At 36.9% G+C, this 12,346-nt stretch overlaps 1 protein-coding gene and 1 long non-coding RNA gene across 2 annotated transcripts in view; both read right to left on the reverse strand.

Annotated features, from left to right (window-relative positions):
• The window catches only part of LOC138112367 (uncharacterized), a 120,469-nt gene extending 110,237 nt beyond the window's left edge, over positions 1-10,232 (reverse strand). The window contains exon 1 of the long non-coding RNA XR_011151722.1: positions 9,996-10,232. This is a non-coding gene — a long non-coding RNA (uncharacterized lncRNA). The remainder of the gene's footprint in view (positions 1-9,995) is intronic.
• The window catches only part of LRMDA (leucine rich melanocyte differentiation associated), a 617,496-nt gene that overhangs the window by 497,328 nt on the left and 107,822 nt on the right, over positions 1-12,346 (reverse strand). The window lies entirely within an intron of this gene.

Genomic DNA, 12,346 nt, shown 5'->3' on the forward strand with positions numbered 1-12,346 from the left:
ATTGTTTTCAGGCCTGCTTGCACAGCACTGCCTATCAGATATGCTAGGACAGCCAAGGAGGTGACGAAAAAGTAGAACAAGCAGTCCACAGTGACAGAGGAAATATTTTCAATGAATACTGCTGCCATAAAAATGATATATAAAACATCACCACCTCAAGTTTGTATCTGTTTTATAGAATTCAGGCTTAAGCATCTCTTTCTGAGGCAACAGGATGCACAGGCAATCCAGCTTTCATAGATGAAGCTCCATGTTTATATCAAACTTAAAATTTAACATAGAAACAGTTTATTTCACTAACTCTAAAGGAAATCTTTAAACATTAATGAAAAATGGTTCTGTTTATCCTTCCTCCACCAAAATAAAAGACACTTTCACAATGGTAAAACTAACCTTTTGCATAAAACTGAGGGTCACTTTTTTTCCATAGCATGAATACCTAAATGATTGTATATGGCAGAAGGGGAAAAAAACCAACACCACTTTCCAGGTGAAGAATGTCCTTGTGTTCACTTACATAAGCTGACACTTGTCACTACAGTTGTACAGTCACCACATATGCACAGTTTCAAGAACATTAAATTGAACACACAGGCCATTTTTCAGCAGCCTGTGTTCCAACAAATATCCCTGGATTATTTTTTTCTTATCAAAAAAATGACTAATTATAGTTCTATATATAATGTTCGTTTCACATAGGCATTTTCCCCTTTTAGATCTGCTGTGGACTCATAACACCAAAGACACTAATGAAAAGCTTCACAGAAGACAAATAAAATTCATTTGACATAGTCATGTATTTATTTCAACTTCAAGAGGGCAAAATACACAACAAGAACATTTCCCAGGATTTGACACTAGAACTAAAGAAGGAACTACATAAATAGAAAGCCAAATATAAACATGAAGTAAAAGCAATGATTAAAACACATTAAAGAAGAAAGAGGGCATTAAAGTGCTACTGTCTTCAATGATACAAGGACTAGAAGCAAAATGTTTCCCTCAGAAGCATGTGGGATGAAAACTGTGGCATTTATTCAGGAAACAACCTCACTCCTGATTATGGAGATAAATTCCTAATGTTAGGCTATAAACTAATCTGAAGGAGGAGAAACAGTAAAGTACATGAAAACTCAATAACAAAGTTATCAGCTATATAGCAGAAGAACAAGGCAAAATGAAGATGTCAAGTGAGAGGTACAGTAGGGCATCACATTTTAACAGTCATTGATGGGAACAACTGTTCCCATGTTCTCTTCATTTATACAAATCATGGGAATTCCTTCTGAATAACATCATCATTTCAGCTGACATGAAATTAAAAGCCCTCAACAGGCAAATGAACCAATGGAAATTTCTGAAAGGGAGCTTCTACCAGAAAAATACTCAGGCATTAAAATCTGCTTCTGGTGAAAAGTAACTTTTCTGCCCCACCATCAGTCTCCCTCTACCTTTTCATTCTGCCTACTCCTTACACAGGCTAACAACTCTTATCATTTATCTCCTCAACATAATGCCTTTGCCAGCACTGCGGTACAAGAAACATTTCAAGACGCACGCTTCCAGCACAGAATCTTCTGACTCAGTCCTCTGAGTTACAGTTTAAATGTTCAAAGAAAACAAAGAGATGCAATATAATCACAAAATAGCAGACAGCAGAACAGAACCATGCAGGAAGGAAACAGCAGTGAGCTACTCAGGGCAGCCAAGAGCTTTACATGTTACACCAGGAGGTGCTGGTTCAGTACGATCCCAGTAAGAAAAGCAGTGTACTAGTTATGGGAGCTAACACTATAAGAAAACTAGGATCATACAGATAATCTTACATCCCCTTCAGCTGCTGGGAACCCCAAGCTGTGCAGCATGGCATGGGGCCTCCAGTACGGGCACAGCCCACTGTGCAGATACCATCCTTAGAAAGGCTACACCATTTTGCTCGTTTCAGCCCTCACTGGATTTTCTTCAATGAAAACAACTCTGTGTTTCATTTCTACTGCCAAATGAAAGGATGTTTACATGAGAGCTTGCTGCTGCAGCCCCGGATAAAGGCAAGGCCACACAGCTGGTGTAATCAGCAGGCAGGAGCTGCCCATGGCCCCTCTCTGGCAGTGGGAGGCTGGGCTCATCCTGCAGCCAGGGCACCTGTGCAGCACAGCCCAGCCTCAGGTCAACTGTTACTCCTATTCACCCTGCTGTTTGATCATATTTTGTCAATATTGAACCTCATCAGCAACATTTTTCTGTTTTACAGGACCTACAGTCTGTACTTGGAAATAATCTTTAGCTGTCCGCATGGGAAGAGCGATAAACCCATAGTTTAAGGCCAGCAAGAGTTCCCCTGTTCAAAATCTAGGTGCTTCCTTTTGGGTTCTCAAAATAATTTTATCTGAAGAAATTTTTGCTTGCTTGTGCTAGACTGATTAACAACACTCAAGGAACCTTCTAGGAAATCTCAAAAGTGCAAGGACATCAGGACACCCAACCTATGCAAAAAGGCTGAAAAAAGTTTTCAGCTCAAATAAAAGAAAATCTCCAATGGAAAATAACACAACTTTTCACTAGACTGGATGAAACAGTTTAGCTTGCACACCATATACTCTGTTCATGAATAAGAATTTTTTAAACATAAGACAGCAGTGCATTCTTCTACATTTGGAATGGCAAAACTTTTACTGGAATTAAATATTAATAATTTTCATTATACAATTTCTTTGATACAGGTTTTTAATCTTTTTCTGTTCCTGTTGTGGTTTGTTGGGAAATATTTTCTTTTTTCCATGTTGGCAATAAAAATAAACAAATTGCTTATTATGATAGTGTATTCCTAAGGCTTTTAAGAGAGCCTTAACTGTAGTTAAAGCTCCTATAAGTGAAAATTGCATCTCCAGTGGAACTGAGATTAGACAGCATAAATTCTAAGTACGCTATTTATGGCAAAAAGAAACAGAAAAACAAAAGCAGTAGAGAGAAAATGCAAGTCATACTTTCAAATCCTTTTTTTTTTTTTCTTCCTTGTGTATAAACATGTAAGCTGACTAAATGAGTAGGCTGGATAATTGTCTTTTCTAGAATACTGATAAAATTTTCATCATGCTGAAGGAGTTTCAGGGCAGGCTAAATTACTTTTGCATACTACAACTTGCCTAGTACACTAGAAACCAGAGTGCTGTTTCTGAAATTCCACTCTGTCTTCTCAAACACATGCTTTTTCAAAACAATTTTTGTCTCTCCCCTGCCTTTTTCTTAATACAGAAGGCAGGTAAGAAGAGGAATACATTTGTTCCTCCCATTTTTTGGAAAAATTCATCCTCTTCCAACACATTTATTCTAGATAAATCCAGAGCCTAGACTGTTTTCTGTCCATCCTCTCTAAATTTTTATTTATCTATTTTATTTATCTAAATTATTACCGGAGCAAAGGGAGCACATAGACAAGAGAAGCAGATCCTTTTAATTCACATGATGTCTCCAAAGGTTTTTTTATATAAAGAGACTTTTCTAAATGATCTCCAGTATCATAAGGCAACTGTTATCTCAACAGAAGCCAAAGCAGGGAACAGAACTGGGTTACAGTCATGTAAGTATGCACACTCACAAAGCAGTCATTAATTAAGATATGCCTGACTGATAGCAATGCAGTCACTCCTGTCTACAGAGTTTCTCAGGACTAGCATGTGCTTTTAGAATCTGGGTAGCCTTCTCCATGGCTCTGCCCCACTGGCGTTGATTATGTATGATTAATGGTTTAAAGGAATAAAAAGAGAAAGGTCAACTTCTGAGTTCAAAACAGAGCAGCTACATGGGGAGTAATTAAGATACTTGTGTAAGCATGATTAATAAGCACAAACTGGCACACTGTGCTGTAAACAAGATGCAACCAGATGGTTAGGATGAAAAGGATTTTTCCTAAAAAGCAATTTTTCAATGCCTTGAAAGTTGGCTTATTTTTCCTCCCTCTAAGCCTTACACAACTCATTATCTACACATCCTAAAGGGAAGAAAGAAATAGTAACCCCTTCAACATTCCCCCTTTCCTGGCTTTTTTCATACAGATAACTACAGTTTGCATGTAAATGGATTCAACTCATCTTTGTTTAACGTTGCCTTTTATGTCGAGTTTCATGAATTGCTAAGCCTGACAAGGTTCACTGGGAGTCTTTTAACTCCCACCCACAAGTTCTCCCTGGCTGTCATGTGACTGGCAGTATAGAGGGATCAGCAATGGCATTTATGGGGAAAGCGGGAAGACAGGTGTCAGAACGGTCCAGCAGGCAAACCAAACGAACACTAATCAGCTCTGGTGTTCTTTTACAATCCATATCTAATTCACAAGTTTCATTCTTTCTGAAAAACAATTACTAGGTTTTGAAGTTCATTGTGCATTTACTCAACTGTCTCTTCACATTAACGTAAGTGGGAACAAGAAAAAAAGAGTCAGCAGGCAAAGGACATCAAAAGATCTTAGAGAAGATGAAGGCTTTATTTTAAAGTAATATAATTACAGATGAGCATAATGTTTTACAATAAATTTAAATGTATAGTTACATCCTTATGCGCTAGGAAAATACTGGCTGGTTGTCTCTCGAGCTGAAACTCTGGTACATACAAATGACTTTGCTGAGAGAAAAGAATAAACAAAAAAATCTCATTGCAACATCAAAGGAATGGATATTAAGGCAACAGTGGGAACAACAGAATCAGTACTCTGGGAAGTATCTACACTTACAAGGCTCATCTCTGAGAAATAATAATAAAAGATTACAAAAGGAATATTTTGCACATTTCAAATTCCTCTCAGTTCAACATATTTATTCTCCATAGGTAAACTTTACTTCATCTGCATCCAGTCTATAAAAAATTTTAAAAACTCAAAACCACAACTCTCCATTCCCCACTGACAAATCCTCTTAGAGTTTGAGTATATAATCTGGTAAAGCCTCAGCTAATCTTCATTGGTGGTAGTGTTACTGACTCCAGTATTGGGAAATTTGCTTTTGTCTTATGTATAATGTTAGGAGACATCTTAAACTCCAGTGTGTTTTCTAGCAAAGTACAGATTTCTTAGGCACTTCATTTTTACCCCCACAAGAAGTTACAGGCACACAGCATCTGTTTTGCAAATAATCCTTTCCCTCCATGTAAATGAACATCCTTTCAAGGACTTCTATAGACAAAATAAATACTTGGTAAGTGAAATGAAGAAGGCCCTGTATCAGGACCTCAGTGTACCATGATCTGATTGTTCAGCAGCAGAACTTGATGTTTATGCAACTTAAATCTAGAAATATTTCCTCTATGAAAAACTAACACATTCAAATACATATTTTCATTAGAAACTTAATACAGTACTCAAGTGTTAAGTGACTTAAAAGTTTTCCTAATGTCTGAATTGTGATTCCAGGAACAGGATGGGCACTCATCTAGAGATGCAATAGTATAGGAACTTCCAATCAATTAACCAAAGACAGATGAAAAGCATTTTTCAGTTCCATGTGAGTAAATTTTGGCAACTGAAAAAAAGCATCATGGTATGTAACTGCTTTCCCTGTTTCACTGGCACATCTTTCAATTTCTAGCAAGACAAGCCTGTATCAATCCTGACTCTTACCACTACCCATTAAATAATGCTTCCCAGACAGGCAGTTATCATGCAATTCTATAACAAAGTCAACATATAGAGTGCTAGCATACTTCAACTTTGAAGGTGCTAAAAGGAGAATGTTAGTAAGTTAAGAATGACCACTGATAGGCTAGCACTGCTAAGGACACCTCTCTAGACCTAGATACCCATAGCTAAGAAATGGGATTCATTTAAAGCCATCCTATTGGACTGCCAAGAGTTTGGCAGCAAAGCAATTAAAGCAAACATCTCCAGACATCCTGGTCTCACACAATTTTCAAATTCACTTTGCAAAAGCAATAAAAATTAATATTGATTATGCCCAAAACTATCGTTAGGACAAGTCTCAGAAGTCCAAACAACCATGATGAAAAAAATCAAGCTCATGTGAAATGTGCATCCATTAATATTTGAGCTACTAGTTTATATAGGATGAGTCAGACTATAGCTTCATCCCACAATCAATCAATCAATCAATCATCCTCATATCGTATTTCTGGGTTTTTCTGTCTATTGTACCAACAAAAAACAAGAACGAAGACAAACTGGCATGGCTGTTACTCACCAGTGCTGATGAGTAAACAGGAAAGAAAGCTGGACAGAAATTTGTGCTTAATACATTCTACATACTGAGAGCTTCAGCTTCAGACTCCAGTTACTGATCTCTTAGAACATGTATTCAACACTGAGTAGTAATTTTCACTGAATTACTATTTTTTTCTAAACCACAATGCATTCTGAACAATTTACATACTACACAGAAGGCTCGGACTTACAAAAACTGAGAGAGAAAATGTAATAAATAGACAGACTTTACTTTCATAATATTTCAGCTAAAAGGCTCCAACATTTCACTGAAATACAAAATTATATAGAAATTAAAAAATAAATTCTTTAAATAAGAAAAAAAAACCCTTGAAAATATTTTCATTACCACTCAGAAAGGTTTTCAGATACACATTCATATATATGTACGCAAGTAAATCAACACTAAACCTAAACTTTACCCTAGAAAAGCCTAGAATGATTCATCTTTCAAGGGAAATTTGAGAAAGATTTAAACTGTCCAATATTAACTAATCCAAGCACACACAGCAAGCAAAACCCCATTACAGGCACACAAGTTAATAAGTTGTCCCTGTGACAGAGCACCCAGGCTCCACACCAAGCACACGCTGCAAGTCTTTTCCTTAGCACCTCAAATTCAAGTCAGACAACTCTCTTTATGCTCTTCATGCTCATTTTATACTTGTTTATTTCTTTCCCCAGCAGAAAAAGTAGAGTATTCATGTTACCTTAATGGATTGAGCTCCATATTAACAATTCTATTAAAAGCCACACTTATGCCATTATATTTTAAGTATTTTCTGCAAGACCACATTGGAGAGTGCTCTTGCACCAGCCGTGAAACTTTACAAGGACAACTGTATATTTCTATCTAGTTTTGGTGTCTGAAATGGCATCCTCAATAATGTCTGTGACTTCTCAACAGCTTAAAAGGAAAAAATTATCCAGTTGAACACAGAAACAATCAAAAATCAAAAGCCATTATGACTGCACTGGGGAAAATGGCTCCACACAGTGTTTTTGCAAAGGCCCTATTTCAGACTACAGTGCACGCTATGGACAAACACACTGGAATTTCTCCAGACTGAAAAACAAATATCAGATTGTTGCAAGCCTGTTTTATCTTTTTAAACCAGTTCTACCCTGGCAGCATCTCTAGTTCAAGCTAATTGTGAGTGACTTCAGACATCAGGACAACACTGTTCCACACGCCAGCAAAACTGAGAACTGACAGGTAGACTACAAATAATGACAATCACCCAGCAGCAACTAGGTTAGCTTAAGCTTTTTTTTGGGGGGGGAGGAGGCCCTCAAGGCATAAAAACTAGTGCATAGACTACAGTGAGAGATGCAGATCGAGTCCATACGGTCAAACCACCCTGATTTTCAAACAAGACTCAACCAGTATGCAAAGATGTCACTGAGTGATATCAGTAACATTGATAACCAACAACATTTTTGCCAGTAACAACCTTTAATCATCTGTGTCTCAGTGTTTTGAAGTGATATATTTCAAAAATGTCATAACTCAGTGAAATGTGGTACTAAAATTAATAGTCTGTTTGCTTTCCCTATTGATATACCAGGTTTCAGACTGTCAAAGTGCTTTTAGTTGTAAAAGAAAAAGTACAAAGTTGTTTTGACAACTACAAAAAGATTTATCAGTTACATGTACCTGCTGAAGTACCTAGATTCTCAAAGTGAAAATGTGTGTATGCAAGGTTCTAATACTAAAAGTTGTCAAGTGAATATCAATATATTAATCTTGCAAACAAAATAAATTTTAAACTATTTTATCATATAGCATGTTACCTTGAGCTGAGGTGTGTTACTTAACAACGCTAAATTAATTTTCTTCATCTGCTTTGCTTTTAGTAGGCATTTTTTTCATGCTTGCAAAACTTGAATTCATCTGTGTTGTAAAGTGGATTTATTTCTCTCTAAGCCATATTTGTGTAATATACCTCATATGTATGAGTACACAGCAAAATGCATGTACACACAGAATAATTCACATTTGTATTCTCTGTTCCTTATCTAACTCACTTGAGCTAACATTAGCAGAATAAGCACAGAAAGATTAGAATCCAAATTCACACCATTAGACTATCACTATTATTAGGAAAGAAAGGGCTTTATTGCATCTCATCAAAATCCTTTGCAATCTGGAAAAGAAGAATATTCACATCTGTTAAATTGCTGAGACAGCAAATAGCAAAGCAACAAAACCCTTTCATGTACTATTGCTCAAATTTATTACTAGAATAAATAATGCCAACAGTTTTCCATTCTTTTTAAGTCTAAATTAAAGAGTATCATTAGTCTTATTGGGATATTCCTGAAACTTCTAAGTATCTGCAAGCTATTTTACATTTGCTTTAAGAAGCTCTGATAGAAACAAACTTCTATAACAAGTATTCAGCATTGAAGCAAAAATAGCAGAAGTGGACAACAGTAAAAAAATTACATTTACAGTTTAAGCTTCATATTCCTAAACATAGCATGCAACCAGTAATGTTACTCTGTGAAAGATGGATTCAGTATTACAATTATAAATTTTATCAGCTAAATAGTTGTGACTATTTCACAAGCTACATTGGATGCAATTATTATAAAATACTCTGTCAAAACTTTTAGTATTTAAATTTACTACCCTATTTTATTTTTGCTTAAAAATACTCATTAAGAATTATCAAGCACTGCTCCATATAATTCTGTAAGATATCTCTGCTTTTCAGGTATAGCATTCCTAGAGAACATCAAGATTTTTAGCTCACATTTTTTTCTTTGTATTTGCTACAAAGAGAATTAAACTTTCAGCAAAGTTTTATTCTCCATATCAAATCAATATGACTGACAATTAGTACTTCCTGCATTATATTATACAGCAAGGGTAGCTAATAAAGCACTGGGAAACCACTGCAGGTTTCCAACCTTCACTATCCCACGAAAAGCTTGAAAAACAGTCTGTAACCTGATGAATTCTGAACTCATCTCATTCTCAATAGAAAGCTCATTCTTTTATCTGGACCTGGATTGGTAACTAAAATGGAACTCTTTTCTACCACCCAAACCCAAAGTATGTTTCCCTTTTCAGCCTTAACACCCTTACTTCTAGAATCAATTAATAATATCATCCTTTAAACAACCACATGAATAATTCTGCAGTCACTTTACCTACATTTATTGTATAATGAAACAAGACTAGTGTGGGTTGATGATGAAGAGACCCCAGGGCTCTTTGAAGCTTAAATTATTCAATTCCAAAAATACGCCACTATATACCTTTAAATATCAGCAAAAGTTAGGACTGTATTTACATAATAATGGATCATTGCAATGGATCATTTTTCTTAGATGTTATCTTAATGCCTCGAAGCTTACTCCCCACAGCTATAAAAGTTTTATTTGAAGCTTTCTCACTCACTCAGTCTCAACAGAAAGACAAATTTTCTCAAATATGCTCAGTAAACAAATGTTTCTCCAGAACCCACAAGCATTACACAAAAAACATGCAGTAATTTATATCATTGCCTATGCAATGATGACTAGATCATAACCAATAAATTCCATGTAGCCTCTCATGAAGGCTTAACAAACTTTAAGAAAGCCACATGCATGCAAGTTCAGTCTCCAAAAAGAATCCAAAAGAGAAAACAAAAGCCTCGAATTTCTTATAACACAACACTCCTAGCAAATAAGGTGATGCATAACATTTGTTTTTCAAGTACACTGAAATATCAAGGTTATACCTAGCAAAAAGAAATCACACTTGAGTAACACATAAAGCAAGAAAGCACAGCATTACCTCCTTTGGTAGCAGCACACAGTAGCAAGCTCCCGCATAAAAACCTCTTTCTTTTTAAGGACTGAAGATTATTTCCAGCAGCAGAGCATCCCTGTTTAGTTTAAAAATTATTTTTTCTAAATTCTGATTTGGAAGTGCTGAACTTCAGAGCAAGAAAGCTTTCCTCTTTCCACCAAGTCCCTACAACTGAAACTAGCAAATGGATTCTAAACATGAACTTGAAAAGAGAGGTCCAGGTGGAAGCTATGTAAGACTTAGAAGTTGAAACACCTGGGACAGAAAAATCGTTTACCCTTCTCAAGTGATTTCAGCTGTAGCAGAGGGATGGGGTGAGGGGTCCTTGTTTGCTACTGAAAAGCAAGGATTAGTGACAATCTGTTTCAGTAATTTGCTTTCTCTCAAGACTGTGCTATGTACTGAAAGGCAAAAGACAATGAGCTCAAAAAGATGACACTTCTCTCTCACATCCACCTTTGCTTTTCTCCTGTATTGTAAAGTCACTATGGTCACTTTCTGAGGAATGGTGGACTCTTGGTTTTTCCACAGTATTTATCACCATTTAAAATTAAGTTAATTGTAGGTAATTTTCATTATTTTGATAATTCATTATAGCACCAAGCTGGTAAATACAGCTAACCTTCTGGCTTAGCACAGTATAAAACTGGATCAGAGGAGCAGTGAGAAGGAGCAAGTGATTAAATTCCAACCAGCACCTTCTTTTTAAAATGCCAAGTAGAAACACCTGTGATTGTCTAGAGGCAAAGAGGATGGGTCAAGACTGTGTCTGATGTGGTTATTTTGGTAGAATTTAGACTGGTGAGCTGCAACAGCCATCCCAGCTCTCAAACTGCAGCCTCTCCTCCAGCCTAATGAAGGCTTGTCATACAATGGCTGTCATTTGCAACTCTTAAGCAGTGATGTAAGAATACTGAACACAGGATAACTGGAAGTACGACCATCTCTCTGTACAGCTGAAGAACACAAAATGTTTTGTTTCTTTGAAGCAGTTCCCCTTGAGGCCATATGTCCTGACAGGTTCACTCCAATCCTGTGACTCTACAAATACCTGAACTAATCACTTCTGTTTTCCTTACAGAGTCATACTCCATGCCTGCCTGGTGTCCACAGAATACCAGGTTTTCCTTTGCAGCTCAGCCTCCCTCTCTCTGACACCACCAGACTTCACACTGCCTGTTCTTCAAGCCAATTCTGTCTCCAGTATGGCATGGGGTTATTATTCTGCAGCCCCTCCACAGCCACAAGGCTGGCAGGCCCTTTCTACTGGCCAAAGCTGGTCACCTCCACCGGCTTCACCCATTCCCCCACCCAGGAACTCACCCACAGTTATTTGGGGAGATTATGCAACACATACAGTGGCACTCAATCTCCATAGGTAACAATCTAAAAATAAATGCTTTATTTCCCTATAAGGAAAAAGGAAAAGCCTCAGAGAAGTATACCATAATTATCTTAACAGAGTTAGTACAATAGGTCTCTATATTCACAAAGCAAAGCTATTGTCAGAAACAGAAATCTGTGCACAGCAGCAACATGCTGTTCTGCAAGGATGTGTGACTCCTGCTAACACTGTAAATTATTTATACATATTGTTTGGACACAGGCTGGATTCACCTTGTGAACCATATGCCACCTAATGTTCCCCTCTACAGCTCAAAACAACCTCCCATTCGCCATCTATATCCTTCTTATGCCATGACAAAAAAAAAAAATGAGGCTCTTCTACACCTATACAGCTTAGAATAAGGTCAAAATAAATGCCTCCCCCTTCAAAACTTTTAGATCAGCTGTAGATTCTTTTCTTTCAACATCTCTGCTTAGGGAAATAGCTGTTGTTAATGCGGTCTCCAAGAAAGCCAAGTCAAGTCAGATTTACCAAAAGACTACCACAGAGATTTCTCAAAAGTGATTGAAAAATAAAAACTGAAGAAGCACAATCAAAAAACTGTACAAGGGCCAAGCCCCAGTCCTGAGGTAAAATAGCAGCGATGCCATGAACCAGACAGTTATGAGCAGTGCAGCAAGGAGAAATGAAGAAAAAAAATAGGATTAAGTAAAAAGATAAAGGAACAGTAATGTTATATGAAGATTCAGTTTAAAGTATTATCAGGACTATATCCATATGAGCAGTGAGGTCCAAATTGAGCAGACCTCCAGAGCATAACACTGGATACTAAGGACCCAATGTCCAACATCAGATGCTTTTTGGAGGATTTTAATGGCTATTTCATGTAACCTGTTTCCAAAGACTGGATGCTCAGCAGCAGATGGAGCATATCAGATGCCCCTCTGAGCAACATCCTCTAGTTCAACTGTGTTTGAAAAGAATCCAG

The sequence above is a fragment of the Aphelocoma coerulescens genome, chromosome 6 (assembly GCF_041296385.1).
Source record: "Aphelocoma coerulescens isolate FSJ_1873_10779 chromosome 6, UR_Acoe_1.0, whole genome shotgun sequence".
Lineage (NCBI taxonomy): Eukaryota > Metazoa > Chordata > Aves > Passeriformes > Corvidae > Aphelocoma > Aphelocoma coerulescens.